This window comes from Orcinus orca, chromosome 3, assembly GCF_937001465.1.
Source record: "Orcinus orca chromosome 3, mOrcOrc1.1, whole genome shotgun sequence".
NCBI classification, from domain to species: domain Eukaryota; kingdom Metazoa; phylum Chordata; class Mammalia; order Artiodactyla; family Delphinidae; genus Orcinus; species Orcinus orca.
In genome coordinates this window covers 638,038-651,802 of record NC_064561.1, presented here as the reverse complement: position 1 = coordinate 651,802, position 13,765 = coordinate 638,038, and the positions used below count along the sequence as shown (strand labels likewise).

The following is a 13,765-nucleotide window of genomic DNA, read 5'->3' as shown; positions in this document are numbered from 1 at the left end:
CATGGAGGCTACTTCTTTAGTATAAGTATATCCCAAATATTGCCTGGGATATACTTGCAGTAAAAAATTATTCTCCGTGTACCTGAAATTCACATTTAAGTGGGTGTCCTGCATTTTATCTGGCGACCCTACTTCCTCGAGCCTGGGGTCAACGTGCCTGGGGTACAGTTAGGGGGCCCCTGCGTGGGGCGGGGGCAGAGGGAGGGCTTGAAGAGGAGGCTCTTTGACCTCAAACAGCGCTTCACCAGACAGACCTGTGGCCTTCTGTGAGCCCTGTTCTCACCGGACGAGGAGCCTTGGGCATTTCTGACTATTGAGTGTTCACTTAGGTGACCAGATCCAGATGTTCACCTAGAAATATTCATAATGGCTTCATTTAGCTGTCTGAACAGCCTTGGAGATAGATACTATTATCCGTGGGAAACGGAGACACAGAGAGGTTAACTCACTTTTCAGGGGTCACACAGCACCCAGCCCAGAGCCATGCCTCGAGTTCCAGAGCTGCATCCTTTCTGCTCTCCCAGGCCTCCTCTTGCGATTCCCTGGAAATCCCCAAATCTGACTAATTCCCTAGACATCCCCAGACTTGGCAGTTTCCTCCATGCTGAGATGGCTGGACCCACCCCGGCCTGGGCAAACTGCCCCCATTTCAGGCAGAGTTACCCATAGAGACCCTGTGTTTACCCGAGGTGGACGTGGTGGAGGTCGAGTCCACGCCTCCCTTCAGCTTGCTCCCTGACCTGGGCCAGCTGCGAAACACTTCTGTGCCTCACTTTCCCCACCAGCAAAACGTAGGTAATACCGGTCCCGACCCCAGAGGGCCACAGTGGGAACAGGGCCCGCTTTGGGGGTGTGTGACTCAGGACCTCGCCCAGGCCTGGCGCTGGGGCGGTGGCGGTGGTGCTCTGCTCAGTTGAATGCTCTGCGGTCTCCAACTTGAAGTTCTTAATACTTTTTGAACAAGGGGTCCTGCGTTTTCACGTTTCACTGGGTCCTGCAAATTGCGTGGCTGGTGCTGTGTAAGTGGAAACAGGAAAATGCCACCAGATACCCTGTAAATCAGTTTATTCACCCTTTCAAAGCTTAAGTGTCTGTTGCTCAATTTGATTTCTTCTCATTAGCTGTAAAAAATAGTTCCAAAGTCAAGGTTATAACCCAATTGCCAAAAACTACACATGCCAAAGTGAAGCTTGCTCTGGATAAATCACTTCTCTCTGGGTCTCAGTTTCCCCATCTCCTCCCTTGTGCTTGTGGGTTTGGGCATAGGGGTCCTTGGCCTGAATTTTTTAGGGCAAACAGATTTTAAACAGACCAGGCCTTTGAACAGCTTATAATTTGCCCTTCTTGGGACTTCCCTGGTGGTCCAGTGGTTAAGGCTCGTGCTTCCAATGCGGCGGGTGCGGGTTTGATCCCTGGTTGGGGAACTAAGATCCCACATGCTGCACAGTGTGGCCAAAATAATAATAATAATCATTTCCTAAGTTTAGCTGCCTGGCAAACTCCTACTTGAACTTCAAAGCCCCAGCTTCAACACCCCCTCAACCCCTCCTTCCATGATGCCCTAGGCAGACACTGTACTCCTCCCTGGGCTCTAGGCTTGATCTTGCAGATGGAAGTGTCTGGTCCTGGTCCTATTTCCCCTAGCCTGGGGGCTTCCTGAGGGCGGGGTTGAGAACTGAGTCCTCTCTGGGGCCCCGGATTTGTCTCCAGGCACATAGCAGCATCCATAAGAATTCACTGAATAGATAAGCAAGTGGAGAGGTGATCTCTAAATTCAAGGGGTACAGGAGGCCTCTGGCTGGTGGTGAGGTGGGTCCAGGGATATGGTGGTGTCTTCATTCCTGCACATCCTGCTGGGGAGGGGATGGTGCCTCCTGCCCTGGCTCTGCCTGAACCACCAGGCCCACCCCGTGGTGGGCCCAGTGGGCTCTAGTTGCAGGAACACAGCTTGTCTGTGCCAGGGCTGAGTCCCACCCTGTTCCTGGCAGTAAGGCAAATCCCAGCATCATCTGCATCAGGCCCCTAGAAGCCCTAACAGGGAGGAAGCCAGGAGGGGAGCCACCCAGACCCCGTGGCCCTGCCTGAGAGGATCCTGCTTTTTCTCCTGGTGGCCCCTGGGGCTTATCAGACGCCTTGTGTCAGGCTCCCCGTTGGGGTGGGGGGTGGTCCCAGGACTCCTATTCTGGGGTGGAGACAGATTCATGAGCAGACTACTTTCGGTGGGGAGGCAATAAAGGGAGGGGGCATGACTGGGGGACCCAGGGCCCTTTCAGATGGTTTCGAGGCCAAGATCTGGGTTGTCCAAGAGCCCCAATGGCTGACAGGTCAGGGTCGGAGTGCACCAGGGGAGGGCACAGCCGTGCAAAGGCCTGCAGGTGGGGGTGATTCCTCATGCTACAGAGGAGGAAACTGAGGCTCGCGAGGGTAGCCAGTAACAGGACGGGATTCAAATCCAGGACCCATGTAGTCCGAGCCTCTCCCTAAGGCGGAAGGGCCTCAAGGGCCTCAGGGGCCGTCGCGAGATGGCCCCGCCCACGACCCCGCCCACAACCACGCCCACCAGAGGCTCCGCCCCACGGCATGACCGGAAGTGCGCGGGGCCCCCAAGATGGCGCCCGAAACCCGGAAGTGAGCGGGGCCGCGGCGAAGCTCGGAGGAACGGAGGCGCCGCGGGCTCCGCGCCCAGGCCGGACCCGGGTCCGAGGTGAGGCGCGCCCGGCCCCACCCCCCGGCCCGTCCCCGCCGTCCCCGCCCGGCTGAGCCGCGCTCCCCGGCCTGCGCGGGACCTGGCACCCCGCGGCCGCCAGCGCCCCGTGCCGGGGGTTCCGGGGTTCCAGGGCAGCGGGCGCGGGGAGCGCGGTGGCGTGTCCCCGCCCTCCTGGGCGACCCCCGACAACGTCCTCCGCCGCGATCCTGCGACGGCGTCGTCCGTCGTGAACTCTCTCTAACCGCGTCCTCCTCGGCGACCCTCGACCTTGCGCTGCTCCGTGACCCCCGCCCGACACTCGCCTTGGCGTGAACCCTGAACCCAGCCGACTCCCCAGCCTTTTCCTCTCGCCCTCCTCGGCGATTCCCTGACCCCTCCCGTCTTGGTGATCCCCGGACTTTACTTTGGTGACCCTTCACCCCGCACTTCTCTGTGACTCTCCTGCAGTTGGTGACCCCCTCCTGACTGCTCCTCCGTCATTCCCCGATCCCTCTCTTCTTGTGACTCTCCAGCTCCATTACCTTAGCCCCCCTTTTCTGGGTGACCCCTGACCCCAGGCTGCTTGCAGATTCCTGCCCTTCCTCCTCAGTGTCCCCTCTCCCAGTACCCCTCCTGTCCTGGCTTCTCCACCCTGGGGCTGTTGTTCCCTGTGTTTCCACGGGTGGGATCCTGTGGCCTTGGGATGGGGGCCTTGCTGGTATTAGCTGAGCTGGCAGAGCGTGTTGGGTGGGAGTGTCTCCTGGAGCTGGCACTGGGAACAGCCCCCAAGGATGTGCCGGGGGAGGTGGTGGGCAGAGGGCTGCCGGGGCTTGGAGTGGGTGGAGGAGCAGCCTGTGACGGTGGATGGGGACAGTGAGGCCCCTTCCCAGCACCCCAGCACTGGCCGGGAGAGGCCGGGGTGGGGGAGCAGAGGCGTGGACAGCCAGGCAGGAGTGTCTCATAGCATCGTGTTGTTAACGTCCTGGAAAAGGAAAAAGAACCGAGCGTGTGAAGTGTGTCTGCCCCCCCTCGGCTTCTGCTTCCCGGAATGCGCCTTGGTCCCGCCTGCCCTGGACATCCTTTCTGCCTGTCCACTGCCTGGCCCGGCCAGGTTTGTTGCCATCTGTTTGCACGAGGGGCAGGCCTGGATGTGGCCTGGGATGGAGCTGCTGGCAGTCGCGGGGTGGGGGTGGGGGGGTGCGAGTGAGTGTTCCACGTGTGGCGAGGGGGCTGGTGTCGGATGGACTTTAGGTGGGAACCTGCCTACCTGCTGCCGGGCCAGGTGATCCAGCCCCGAGCCCACCACGGTGGGTCTGTCCCCGTATGAAAGGTTCGAGGGATCTGGGGCTGGTCCCCAGGGGCTGGAGAGCCCGGAGGGAAGAAAGGCCACCTGTCAGAGGCGTGAGACTCCAGACAAGTCAGTGGATGTGAGGCCCGCCCTTCCTCCAGGCTGGGCGGCCAGGGCTGGACCTGACCCTGTGTTTCCGGTCCCTGCCCTGGGCTCTTCGTGCTTGGCTGTGTGGGGAGCTCTGCCCTTGTGAACAGAGGAGAAGCTGCGGGCTCCTGTCCTTGGGGCTGAGACCTGGGGCTCTTGGGCAGTCTGGAGAAGCCACCGCCAGCCCAGCTGCACCTTTTCTTCCAAGCACCCTGGATTTTCCCAGGGGAGTCCCCACAGATGGGTAATGGCTGTTCAGGGCTGTCTGCTTGGACCCTGGGTGGGTGGTCTGGGGAAGGGTGGTCCTGGGACACCCCAGGGCCGGGGAGATTCAGGCAGGCGCCTGACAGACCCTGGGGAGCCTGGCGAGTGTGAGACACTGTCCCCAGGGACAGCCAATGGGGACCCAGGGGAAGGCTCTCTGGGATTTTGGAGGGCTGGAGGGCCCTTTGTTTAACTCTGTGAGATGTCTACTCACACCTGCCTGGAGCCGGACCCACCCTGTGTGTGTGTGTGTGTGTGTGTGTGTGTGTGTGTGTGCGCGCGCGCACGTGCACGCACACACTGGGGAGGTGTTTACACTTTGGCGGCAGGATGGTGGGCCCCGGGGCCCAGATGAGGGGCCTGATTTCCAGGGGAGCCTCGCGGCACAGCACAGAAGAGGCAGTTGGCTTTGAAGTCCAGGTGGGGTGGGCCTCAGGTGTGCAGCCCAGGGCCAGTGCTCTCCGGCTGCCTGACCACCTCGACCTGGGTGGGGTGGGGGAACGGAGCTGGCCCCCACTGGGAACATGACCAGCCCAGCTGGCCCAGCTTGGTTCTAGCAAAGTCTCAGACACCCCTCCAGCAGGGGCCGGGCCGGAAACGCTGACCCAGCACAGGGCTCTGGCCACGTGAACAGCTGGGCTGGGAATAAAGAGGCAACTGTGCCCAGTCCCCAGAGGCGGCCTCCCTCCCAGGACGGCCTCCACCCTTGAGGCTTTTACAGAGGCTGCTGGGGGCGGGGATCTGCTTGTTCTCCGTGCAGGGGGGTCTTGTCATCAAAAAGAGGCATCTGGAGGCTGACACACAGAGTGGGGAGGCAGGCCCCCGGGGTGTCAGCACAGTTCCAGGGGGTGCGTGTGTGTCTGTGCGCGTGTGCGAGTGCATGTGTGCAGATTCGTGTGCAGCAGTGCACATACATGCCAGAGTGTGCACGCGTCACGTGTGAGTGCCACGTGCGCACGTGTGCATGCGTGTTGCACGTGTGCATACGTGTGTGTGTGTGTGTGTGTGTGTGTGTGTCTTGAGTATGTGCAATCCGTCAGTGGGCAGGCTTGGAGCATCTCCAGCCACTTTTGCACAGCCAAGGGCCCTGTGTTCAGATGCGGGGAGGGCTGGTTACGGAAGGCTGCCTGGAGTAGCCGAGAGTGAGGTCACTCAGGCCCGGTCCAGGCCTGGCCAGCCCTGCTCACCCACCATCTCCCCATCTGCCCAGCTTGGGTGCGGCCTGGTGTCCGTGGGCCCCCTCTCCCCTGAGTGGAACCCCAGTCCCCGTCCCTTGGAACTACCCTCTCCTCTGCTGCTGGCAGGTCAGTCCCACATGGGTGACCTGAGCTGGGCTGGGGAGGACAGCAAACTTCCTTCATCTTCCTGCCATGGTGACAGCCACCAGCTTCCTCACTGGGAGGTGGGGCCGCCCTGCCCTCAGGCAGGTGACTCAGGTGAGGGCGATTTCTGAGGCTCTGGGCTTGCCAGCCCCCTGGGGTGGGGGGCAGAGCTAAGGACTGTCGTTTATGTACAGCGACAGGGACTGACTTTGAGAACAAGATGCTCAGTGAGAGAAGCCACACACGGAAGGACACACTGTGTGATTCCATTGGTGGGAAACATCCAATCCAGAGAGACAGGGTTAGTGGTTGTCAGGGGCTGGGGAGGGGGTGGGGGTGACCGCTGATGGGAGTGAGGTTTCTTTTTGGGGTGACGGAATGTTCTGAAACTGGATGGAGGTGGTGGTTGCAGAAGTCTGGATGTACTAAAGGCCACTGAATTGTTCACTTTAAATTGGTGAAGGTATGGCGTATGAATCGCGTCTCCATAAAATAAAGAAGTGTTAAAAAAAAAAGAGAGATAGCAGGGCCTGACTGAGCCTTCAGATGCCCAGTGCTGCGGCCTGGGGTGAGCGGGCATCAGCCGGCCCAGAGCATGGAGGTCTGTCTTCTCCCAGCCCCACAAGGAGGGCAGGGGAGGTGCCATCTGCCCATCTTATGGTGGGTGAACGAGGCTCCCCTGGGAGCCCCCAAGCCCCAGCTCTGCCCTGACTGCCACCGGCAGGAAGCGGTCTTGCGGGGACGTGGGCTCTGGTGTCTGGGCCTTGGTGCCTGGGCTGTGGTGGGAGGCCTGGGAGCCCCTCCCTGAAGCCCGGCCCTGTAGGAGGTAGCAGGCCCTCCTGTAGGTTCCCCTGATTGGCAAGGACACCCCCCCCCCCGCCCCTGCATTCACCCGTTAGGTGACTTGTCCCCTCCCAGGTCGGCTCGGCGCTCCCCCCGTGCAGCCCACGGGGCAGAAAGGGTGTCCCCCGCACGGCAGGCAGGGACACCACCAGGGAAGGCATTGAACTTGGCCCCGCTGTGTGCCGGGGGCGGGAGTGGGGGCAGCGGTCACCCCGCGCCTCCCTGGGTCCTCAGGCACCCGCTCCCTCCAGGCAGGCGACCGCCCCGCCTTCCCCGCTGGCGCCTTCCCCCGCTGGCCTCGCCCCCGGGCTGCGCCCTCTCTCTGCGGGCAGGTACCTCCCTCCGGGTTGGCCTCCGTCCCCATTGCAGCCAGTCCCCAAGTGAAACCGAAAGAGGTCTCGCCGGCCTCGCTGCCAGGTCCGCAGCTGGCGCGGGAGCCGGGCCACATTCCGGAAGGCCGGCGCCTGGCATTTCCCGGGAGCCGGGGTGGGAGTTGCAGCCCCCGGGTCAGAGGCTGACACAGGAAGCGGGATGGAGGAGGACGGGAGGAGGGAGCGTCCTGGGGCTGCTGGCGCAGTGAGCCTGTATGGCTGTGACTCATCGCCGGATGGAGATGGGGCGAGAATCCTGCGTGGAGTTGGCCGGGAGGCGCCAGGAGCGGGTGTCCCCCAGAACCTGAGGTACGGTGAGGAAAGGCTGGCGCAGGAGCTGGGACAGTGGTGGGGGCAGGGCGAGCCTGAGGGATTGGCCCCTCAGCCCTCAGCCCTCACCTCTCGCGGACCGGACGACGCAGCCCTGCGGCGTTGGGGGGCTCGGAGCTCGGCAGGGGCCGCCAGCAGAGCCGCTCAGAGTGTCTGCAAAGCTCTGCATGGCCTGCACGGCTTGGGGGCGGGGCTCGGCCCTGGAAGCTTCACAGTGGGGGCGTGAGACCCTCCCCACCACCCACTCCTTGGCCGGCCATGGTGCCACAGGGCGTGGGGGCCCTCCTGGTGTTGCCTGGGGTATGTCTGTGGGCCGGGGCATTTGGGGGCAGTTCCGTGAGATTCAGGCCCTCCAGAGGCCCAGCCACCGTCCTGGGCGCCGGGCTCAGGGTAAGTGAGCCTGCAGGTGGGCGTCGGGCGGCGCTCAGGAGGACCCTGGGTTGGGGGGGAGCTGGGTTGTAACTGGAGAGTCTGGCAGCTCTGCCCCCAGCACCGTGGGCACCAGGAGGAAGGCACCCCATGCTGGGACTGCACCCCAAAATCCAGACCTGCCACTCCCCTTGCAAAACCAGCCCATCTGGAAGCCCCGGGCCGCATCCCTGCGCAGAGGAGGCCCCGCAGCCCCTTTGTGGCCCTGAGGAGGTTCCCTGGCGGCGTGGGGTGGTACTATGCACAGGGTCAGGCCAGTCCCAACCAGGCTGCCTGTCCACTCGTGGGCTGTGTCCTAGCTGGGTTCAGGAGTCTGCTCAGTAACGGCCCCAGAGATGCCCCCGTCCTGGCCCCGGGACCTGCAGACGTGTCACCCCACACACAAAGGCACTTTGCTGGTGGGATTAAATTAGGGGCCCTGAGATGGGAAGGACCCTGGATTCCCTGGGGGGCCCAGTGTCATCACACAGTCCTTATAAGCAGAGGACTTTCTCCATGGAGGCTGAAGGGGACTGAGTCGGAGCTCAAGGGGCCTCCATATGCTGCTGCTGAAGCTGGGCCGCAGCCCCACCTTGCCGACAGGATCAGCACCAAGCCGGGCCTCCGGAGACCCAGAGGCGAGGGCCAGCGAGCTCGCCTGGGCTTCTGACCTGCAGGCCTGGGAGAGGGCCTGAGTTTGTGGTCCTTCATCTCGACAGGAGAAGGGGACGTAGGCTCCATCTGCTGTGATTTGGGGGCGGGTGCCCTTTGGCTTGGGCAAAGGTCTCTTAGGATGTTCTTGGCACCAGGCTGGACCTAAGGAGCCCAAGGAGGGTACTGACAGGTCTGACCACTCGCCTGGGACTAGTGCGACTTGGCTGTGGGCAGCACCAGCCACTGTCTCGCTCCGGACTCTCTGAGGAGCTGGGTAGAGAGACCTGGCATGCCAGCTGGCCTGAGACACTCCTGTCATCAAGCAGCAAGCGACAGGAGGGACAAACCCTTCTCCCCACAGAGCTTGGACAGACTGGGGCACGTCAGTGTCAAAGGACTAGGAAGTTGGGCCTGCTGAGATTTGGCTTTAACATCCACTCAGGGGAAGAAGACCTGGGGGTCAGAGGAGACCACAAGCTCAGTGTGTCTAAAGCCTTTTATTTTAATTACTTTTTATTTTTGGCTGTGTTGGGTCTTCCGTTGCTGTGTGCGGGCTTTCTCTAGTTGCGGTGAGTGGGGGCTACTCTTCGTTGCGGTGCGCGGGCTTCTCGTCGCAGTGGCTTCTCTTGCGGAGCACGGGCTCTAGGCGTGCGGGCTTCAGTAATTGTGGCTCGCGGTCTCTAGAGTACAGGCTCAGTAGTTGTGGCGCATGGGCTTAGCTGCTCCGTGGCATGTGGTGTCTTCCCAGACCAGGGATCGAACCCGTGTTCCCTGCATTGGCAGGTGGATTCCCAACCACTGTGCCACCAGGGAAGTCCTTCTAAAGCCTTTTTTTTTTTTTTTTTTTTTTTTTGCGGTATGCGGGCCTCTCACTGTTGTGGCCTCTCCCGTCGCGGAGCACAGGCTCCGGACGCGCAGGCTCAGCGGCCATGGCTCACGGGCCCAGCCGCTCCGTGGCATGTGGGATCTTCCCGGACCGGGGCACGAACCTGTGTCCCCTGCACCGGCAGGCGGACTCTCAACCACTGCACCACCAGAGAAGCCCCCTCTAAAGCCTTTTAAAGACCACGAGTAATCACAGGCCCTGAGCACGCGCTTCCCAGTGGAGGAAGCCCGCATGAAGATGCCCTGCCGCTGTGGGCAGCCGCTCCACACATGTCCATGTGGACGTAGGTTGGAAGGTCTGCCACCAGCAACGGTGGGCCAGTAGGCACCACAGCTGGAGCTTCATCCTGTGGGCTCTCCCCTGGTAAGGCTGGACCACACCTGGGAGTGGGGACCAGGGGTCGGGGCCCCAAGACCCAGGCACAGTGTCCCCAGCTGTGACTAAGGAAGCTCCCGGTCTTCAACCCCATTCCCCACTTGGCCCTCGGGTGGATACAAAGGGCTACGTGCCTCCAAGCTGTGCCCTGAGGGCTGGCGGGGGCGCTGACTGTCCTTCTGAGGGCTGTAAGGCAACGACAGGCCCTTATGGATGCGGGGCGGCCGCTCTGGGTGTGTGAGTTGCTTTGTGAAGCACCCGCCCTGCCGTGGGCCATCAGAGCACCCCAGGCCGGCTCTTCTGTGCCCACACGCGGATGGGTCTGTGGGCGCGGACACAGCCAGTGCAGGTGAGCCCGGGTTGGTGCCTCTGGGACTCAGCCTGAGGGTCTCCTTTTCTGCATAAACATTCAGCAAATATCGCTCTGTCACCTGGATCTGGGGTCGGTTCTGCATCCCAGGGTGCAGTTTCTCCTAATGGCTGGCCTTGCCCTCCTGGCCTCTGGTCTGTCCGAGACGCGTGGGGGGAGCCCTGACACCCGCCACCTGCTTTTCTGGCCGGGGCCTGTCCTCAGGCATGTGCCTGCCCCCGTGGTGGCTCCTGGGGTAGCGGCACCGTCCCTGAGTTGGTGTCCGGGGTCACCGTGCATGTGCCCTGTGGCCGGCGCCCATGTGGTCTGGCTCTGCTGTGGTTGCCCTCCCCCCAGGGCCTCCTCCGTGCGGCCTGGTGTTGACTGTACCAGGCCGGAACCGAGGCTCTGATGCTGTGGCCCCATGATGGGGGTGGGGGCCGGCGGGGGGTGGTCTGTGTCCCAGTAGGCCGGGAGGTTTTGCAAGAGACTGCTTGTCACTTCAGCCACCTGCTGGCAGTGAAGTGTGGGAGCTGGGGAGCCTGCAGGTCCTCCCCCCACTGGCAGCAGAACTGGAAGTTGGACCCCTGGCCTTCTCCGCGGGCCCACCTCGTCCTCCTTGTTCCAGACCATGGGGCTCCCCGTCCCGCCCAATGGGCGTGTGCTCAGGGGCTGGGCCCTCCCCACCGCTGGCATCCTAGGGCTGCTGTGTTCCACAGGCCTCCTGGGAACCCGTGGAGGTCCTGGGTCGCACGCTTGGTGCCAGCCTCGCCCTGGTCAGCGGTGCGCCCAGCCCCGGGTGGCAGGAATTAGAGCCCAGTGTCAGGGTGGCTCCTTGGCTCTGCTGAATGAAGCGGCCGAAGGAAGCCCCCCCCGTCCTGTCCGAGTGTCCGGGGGTGGCCGTAACAGCTGACCACACACTTGGCTTAAACCAGAGATTTATCCTCTCCTGGCTCTGGAGGCCAGCCATCTGAGATCAAGGTGCGGCAGGGCTGTGCTCCCTCCAGAGGCTGGGGTGGGGGGCGGCTGGGGGGTGGGGATCCTTCCTGCCTCTTCCAGCTCCTGGGGCTCCAGGTATCCTAGGCCTGTGGCTGCATCACCCCGGCCTCTGCCTCTGTCTTCCTGTGGCTTCTCCCTGTGTCTCTGTGTCCAAATTTCCCTCTTATAAAGGCACAGTCTTTGCGTTAGGACCACCCTACTGCAGTACGACCCCATCTTAACTGATTTCATCTGTGAAGACCCTGTTTCTAAATGAGGGCCTATTCCCAGGTTCCTGGTGGACATGAACTTGGGGGACACCAGTCTCTCCAGCACACCTCCTCTGTCCCACCACCTCCCTCCTGCACACTGGGTTCTGTCCACCAAATCCCCATACCCCCATCGCTCACCAGCTGACCCTGTGTCCCCATGCGTCCCACCCGAGTACCGGGCCCAGTCAGTTGGTGGGGAGGCCCCTGAGGCTTCCCTCCCTTTCCGGCTTGTCCATGGAGGTGACTGTCCAGGGGCACGTGCCCTCCTGGGGGTCCTGACACAGCTGAGTGGTGCCAGCCAGCCCAGGTGGGACCTCAGAGCATGGCCGGTGCCCGCAGGACAGGGCCCCATCCCCTTGCCCGAGCATCCCTGTCCCTCCATCCCTCCGACTTCAGCACGGAGCCTCTCCGGGCGCCCCCACTGGGGACTGACCCCAGGCTGGCTCTGATCAGCAGGGCGAGGAGGGAGCTCCCCACCCCGGCCCTCCCCCAGATACCCCGTTCAGCCCAGTCGGGGCCCGGCCAGGCCTCCTGATTCCACCAGGGCCTCTGTCCCCACGCGCCCCCAACTCTTCCCCCCGTCCCAGGATCCCAGGGCTGTTGCTCAGACCCCAGTGGAGGGGTGGCCAGAGGGCTGCCGTCCTGTGGCCTGGAGGAGGCCGGCAGGTCCCTGATGCCTGGAGACGCAGTTCCTGGGGGGCCGGATAACAAGTGGCCAGCGGGGCCAGGCACCACCCGGCAGGGGGTCCAGGCGGCCGGTTTTGAGGGTGCTTGGGGGGCTGAGCCAGTAGCACGCATCGTGGGTGAGACCCAGCGGCCTGCCCTGGGGACACCGGCCCCGCGGTGAGGTCTGGCCAGGGTGATGGGGTGAAGTGGGCTCAGGCAAGAGGCAGGGGTGGCCGTGGTCACCTGCCAGCTGGGCACATCCTAGGGGTCCGGCTGTCCCAGATCTCGCCTCTTCCCACATTCCGCCCCCCCACCCCCACCCCGCCGTCGTCTGGTCTGGGCCACCAATTCTTTGATCTTTCTCTTTTACAATGACTCATTCGAAACCTGATCTCAAAAGGAAATCCTGCAACTCAAAGCTGGGTGAAGCGTGGGCCCTTCCCTGAGAGCACCTTGTGGGCACCCACGTGGCACGTGGCATGGGGCTCACGTCTAAAAATACACTCTGACCCGGCCTCCTTCAGCCCCAAGGCCCCGCCTGGTGGGGTCAATCCTAGGCGGCTGGAAGCCCCCCAGGGACGTGGTGAGGTCACCCTCTGCAGCTCTGGGGCTGGCGACAGGGTCTTGAGCCCGGGGCGGGGCTGGTGGGGCTGCTTAGCAGAGGTCAGAAAGTGAGGGGATGGGTGGGGGGACTGTGTTTGGGGGCTGCCCCAGTGCCAGCACTGGTGGGACAGGGGAGCAGGAAGCCAAGACTGTGGACGTGGGGGCAGGGAGATGACCTTGGGCCTGGGCATCGAAAGACAGGGACACCATAGGGGTGGCCCCGGGGGCATGGGGATGGCGGTGGGCACAGTGTCGACCCCTCCCCAGCCCCTGACAACTGCTCTCTGTCTGTGGATCTGCCTGTTCTGGACGTTTCCCATCAGTGGAATCACACCCTGTGGGTCCTTCTGTGTCTGGCTTCTCTCACTGAGCATCACGTTCTCAGGGTCCGTCCACGTGGTAGCAAGTGTCAGGGCTTCACCCCTTTGCGTGGCTGCGTGATGCCCCCGTGTGTGGAGGGACCACGTGGTGTTTATCCATCATCTGCTGGTGGGTACTTGGGCTGTGTCCACGTTTTGGCTGCCACGGTGACCGTTTAACCGTGTGAGGAGCTGCCGACCCCCAGGTGGCACCACGTTCATTCCCACCCATCACGTCCCCCCTGCCCCATCCCGGATAATGGTGCCCAGCAGACGCCTTGACTCGCAGGCACATCGCTCCCCTCCCCACACCCCCCTCCGGGTCCTGGTCTGAACCCCCTGCTTGGCGGGGTCCCCAAGGCATGCCCCCTGCCCCGTGTCTTCGAGAGGACAGGATGTACAGGCTCCGTTACAGGAACTCCCACCCAGTCATGGAGCCCTCGCTGCGGGGACAGACCTCTTGCTGGGGGAACGTGATGCCCTGGATGGCAGGTGACGGCGTGGGGCCTGAGCCTGCTGAGGCTGCTACTCAGAACAGGGGCCATGGGGGCGCGCAAGCCTGGCCTGCAGCCGGGGGTGTTCCTCGGGCGCAGCGCACCCTGGGGACGGCCCGGGGTCCCCCTCCCATGCTTTTTGGCCGTGGGCTCTGGATGGTGCTTCCCAAGAAAGCAGCCCCGCCCTCCGCGGCCGCAGAGCCTGGAAGTGCCTGCGAGTGGGACGGGGTCGGTGGTGCTCGGGGTGTGGCTGCCGAGAGAGGGACGCTGTGGCAGCAGGGGTGTCAGTGGGGTTAGTGGGGGTCTCAGGCAGAGACACATGCCCTGCACTTGCTGCAGACAAGTGACCCAAGGGACACAGCGAGCCAGCCCGCCTTCCATCCCAGGTGGGTCCGCTGAGGGGTCCCATGAATCGAGGAGCTTCCCGGGGCCTCCGCGGAGGCAGCGGTCACTGGAGTGGCTTGGGGTCG

At 62.9% G+C, this 13,765-nt stretch overlaps 1 protein-coding gene across 3 annotated transcripts in view; it reads left to right on the top strand.

The window, feature by feature from the left end:
- The first annotated feature begins 1,224 nt into the window (after window positions 1–1,224).
- SBNO2 (strawberry notch homolog 2) overlaps window positions 1,225–13,765 on the top strand; it is a 45,280-nt gene continuing 32,739 nt past the window's right edge. Inside the window, exon 1 of one of the 3 annotated variants that reach the window (XM_049708442.1) lies at window positions 1,225–2,704. The gene's annotated coding sequence lies outside the window, so the exon portion shown is untranslated. The remainder of the gene's footprint in view (window positions 2,705–13,765) is intronic. The other 2 variants (XM_049708440.1, XM_049708441.1) reach the window with 2 other exon arrangements.